We start from the raw sequence: 4,261 nt of genomic DNA, 5'->3' as shown, positions 1-4,261 counted from the left end.
TTTAAATCTGAACATTGATCAACTCATGCATACACAGCCCAGACAAATACTGGTTCTTTCACACCACATGAATTACATCATGATATCCCAGGATCAGTGATGTTTGATGTAATGTAGTGTGCCACCATTTTTGATTCAGACTGTATTGGCAGAATGAATAACATTAAATTTCAGTTTGTCTTTGATTCAGTCATTATGCTTCAGAAGAATACGAGTTGGGTCTTGAAAGTTCTAGTTATAGTAGGCTTTCTTAATATGGATTACAAAAAAGGTCTTTTGTGTTATATTTCCACTTGCACTTATCTTAAAGTTGCTTTGGGTTTGTATAAAGGTGTGTTGATTTATTATTTATATTTATTAAATTATATTTATTTGGATGTTTTATTAATAAAAATTCAATTTAAACTCAAGAATATTCAGCTGATACACCCCTGAAAGTTTTTCCCCATTAAATCCAGTTGACGGACAGCTCTGGAAGACATGTTGTGAAAATTACTACAAGTTTTTGAAAAGTACTACAGGGTTTTAAATGGGCACAGGTCCTACTGAATAAACACTACTCTGATCCTTCTCACCTTTATTTTCATTTATTTAAATTTAAATATGTCTTTCCACACAAGGGTTAATTTTATGATTTGTTGTGACATATACTAACACTTTTGTTTAATTCAAGGAGCCTGAGGAGCCTGAGCAGGAGCAGAAGGCAGCAGTCCCCATCATTGCTGTTGAGGAGGAAGAGGAAGGGAACCCACTGCACTTTATGCCCTTATTTAGAGAACACTAACTTCTCAAAGCAGCTTTACAGAAAATGCATGTGTCTACATTACAATTTAGCCTGACCTGTACTATAAATACTATTCTTTTCAACTTGAATAGTGTTGTATCATGTGATTTAAAGTGATGCTATATGGGTGTACTCACTTCTGTTGTATACTGTATGTTTGACTAATACACTGGAAGCAATATTGACGTGACATACTGATACAATTCCTCACCGCTAATCATGATGTTCATTCTATTAAGTAGTATGGGTTTAATACAGGAGATTTACAGTCGATGTAGTAAAAAGAAAAAGTTGTATGAACGTGCCCTCTGACCTTGCCTCTTTTACTTTGATATGCTGTTCTTGTGGAGTTTCCACACACAAGTACATCTGATGTGTGAGCGGCCATCAGGCGCAATTGTAACAAAGAGCAATTCTTTGAATCCATGACTGTGCGAGAAAAAAAAAATTAAAAAAAAAATCTCAGATAATTTTGCACTGAGAAATCCGTCATTATTTACTCACCTTTGCATTGTGTGGAAATATCCTGGCTGTGTTTTCCATGGAATGAATTTGAATGGTCACGGATACAGAAAAAAGTAGCCCATATGACTCATGCTTCCAAGACTTCTGAAGCCATACAATAGATTTGTGTGAAGTACAGCCTAAAACATCATCATTATGCACTAAATATCTTACTTCTGCTTTAGTTCTGAAAACAACCAGATCATTTGACCAATTAGACATTTAAAAAAAAACAAGGTCAGAGAGACAGATAGATAGAGAGAAAGCGAGACAGACAGACAGACAGACAGATGATAGATAGATAGATAGATAGATAGATAGATAGATAGATGATACCTTATGATCAACACAGCATTGCCATGAAGTTTTTGCATTTTTTTTTGTAAATGTATAGATTTTAAATTTAGATTTATTTGAAATGTTTATAGAAATGTACATGAACAATATTTCACCTTAGTCTCGATATTTGAAAGCTCAGTTCAAATTCTAGCTTGTTGCCACCTGCTGGATGAAATAAGATTAACTAGACAGACCAGCGATCATAATGCATATTCGAGATTAAACAGAATTTTGGGGCTGGATTAAAAATTATGGTCTTGTAGTGGTGCTTGAGATATTACTGGTCATTCAATTTTTCTGTTAAAAAGATTAACAATACTACTACTGTACTTGTACAAATAATAACAACAACAAAGTCCGTCAGGCGGCTGGGCTCATGAATATTAATCACACTGTAGGCCTATGTGTAGCCGTTGAAAACTAGAGTTGCGACACTCCCACAGACGGAAGTAACGCGCGTCGAGGAGTAACACATCGTTCCAAACAACCAGCATTAAACCCCATTTATTTAAGTGTTTCTCAAACACTAGGAGTGTGTGACGAGAAACACAGATGCAAGATAAAGTTAAACTATTTTAAGCAATCTTCTAATATATATTCAGGCCCTATTAAATAGCAGTCTGCCATACATACAAGCAATAATTGATTTATCGAGTAGTTAGTGTGCGACTACCTTGAAACCAATAATGGACCTTTTTCACATTTCCGGGTTTCTCAGCAGCGGAAGTCGTCATAGTTGGGTTAACTTGAAGAGCAGTGAATCGGAGAGTACCACTACAAATATATTTTTTGCATTCCCATTTGCTCAAATAGCAAAAGAAAAACTCCACAATAGTGTTTTCGTGACTTTCAATAAAAGGAAAAAAAATAGAGAGAGACTGATAACGGCAGTCAGAAGAGAGAACGATGACAAATTTACTGTCCCTCCCATAGACGCTGCATTAGAAACACACTTGCATTAGCGTTAACTGTTTTTTTGTAATTTAATACAAAAGTGATATAATACAAAGAATAGTGTTATAAATGTACATACATTTTTTTAAAAATACAAATATGATTGTATTATCATATATCATATAAATATTTCGAGGATTTACGATGCTGATGACCGTTAAACGCGTCATCACAGTCTTGTGAAAAGGGTCCATAAATTATATTTTTAAATATTTCAAATAGAAAACAGTTATTTTAAATTGTAATAATATTTTTGCAACAATAGTGTATAAAAACTTTTCAAAAACGCAATAAAAGTGTTAAAACGTTTTTTTTGTTTTTTTTTTGGAGTTTACGTTCTATAAGTCCACAGGACCAAAAAATGCCAGAATTGAAGAAACTCCCCAAAACAAATGGAAAGTCCATTGAGCGACACCCGCGGGCTCAACTAGCTTGGCGTCTTTACTCGCCGCCACTTTTAATGAGCAAAAATGTCAAATTCTTTCACAGCAAAGATCTCATCGGGGAGGTTCTGGAGAGTGGCGGAAAAAGTAATATGCTAAAAATAATCGCCGCTGCCCTACCCAGCACGGAGGAACTTTCCCTGTAGTAATCAAGCAAGTTCTGAGCTTAAGTTTACCGAGGGAGAATAATTAAGGTGACACCGGTGCTGCTTTGGTGCATCCTCTAGCAAACTCTCACCTGATGCTGGTGTTGGGTCCTTTGCTTTCTGAAGCATCAACACTCGGGTCCCCGTGCACGTAGCCGCCGGAGCCTAGGGGACTCGGATGTGTAACATGGCCTCATTTTGCTCGTTCGGCAGAGGCTGCGTGGTGCTACACCATGAGGAGCACAGAGCAGGCAGCCTTGATTTCCTCAAATAGAAACACGTCCACTGGCCACTAATCGCCTCGGCAGAGCCAGAGCGGGTGCAGGCATTCAGCCTGTAACAATGGAGGTGGGCAAAATCTCATTTTCACACCGACGTTACTCCTTCCTTTTTCTTCCACTCATGCTCCTTTTCAAGGAATATTCTGGGTTCAGTATAAGTTAAGTTCAATCGACAACACTTGAGGTTATGTGATTACCACAAAAAATAAAATAAAGAAATAAAGAATAAAAAATAAATTATTATAATAAATAAATCAATAAAATCATTGACATTATACTTACAATGGAAATCTAAGGGACAGATTTGTAAATAAATATTATTATTAAGGATGCAACGATACAATTTTTTCAGAACCGATCCGATACCAAAAAATCTGAGTATCGGCCAATTCCGATCCGATACCAGATACGCAGTTTTTTTTTTTTAATCAATGTAGAATTTCTATACTTCTGTGGGTTGACCTGATCATCACTCTTGTGAGTGTTAAACACAATCTGCTAAATATAGACAACTTCATTTTAATGAAAAATAACAAATGAAAAAAATATATAATCATAATTTATGACAAAAAATACTATTATAAACTCGGTTAGTGGATAATTCAGCAGCAAAAGTTATTCTAGAAAAATCATGGGTGCACAATAATTTTATAAAACCATTAAACTAAACTAAACATTTAGTGAAACAACATTATTTAGTGGGGAACAAATTAAAGTTAATAAGTGTAGTTGGACTAAATCTGGTAAAATGTTACCCATTGCTCTTTGTATTGTTGTAAAATACATTCATGAAAAACAAGTAGCCTAAAT

The 4,261-nt window shown here is 35.3% G+C and overlaps 1 protein-coding gene across 2 annotated transcripts in view; it reads right to left on the bottom strand.

The window, feature by feature from the left end:
• LOC107724054 (leucine-rich repeat-containing protein 4C-like) overlaps positions 1–4,261 on the bottom strand; it is a 76,578-nt gene that overhangs the window by 33,699 nt on the left and 38,618 nt on the right. The window contains exon 1 of one of the 2 annotated variants that reach the window (XM_016532832.1): positions 3,263–3,511. The exons of the other annotated variant lie outside the window; for it this stretch is intronic. The gene's annotated coding sequence lies outside the window, so the exon portion shown is untranslated. Of the gene's footprint in view, positions 1–3,262; positions 3,512–4,261 lie in introns of those variants that run through there. 2 annotated transcript variants of the gene reach the window in all.

This window comes from Sinocyclocheilus rhinocerous, unplaced genomic scaffold (genome assembly GCF_001515625.1).
Source record: "Sinocyclocheilus rhinocerous isolate Xijiao unplaced genomic scaffold, SAMN03320098_v1.1 scaffold545, whole genome shotgun sequence".
Lineage (NCBI taxonomy): Eukaryota > Metazoa > Chordata > Actinopteri > Cypriniformes > Cyprinidae > Sinocyclocheilus > Sinocyclocheilus rhinocerous.
The sequence above is the reverse complement of the archived record's forward strand: the minus strand, read 5'-3'. Positions and strand labels throughout refer to the sequence as shown.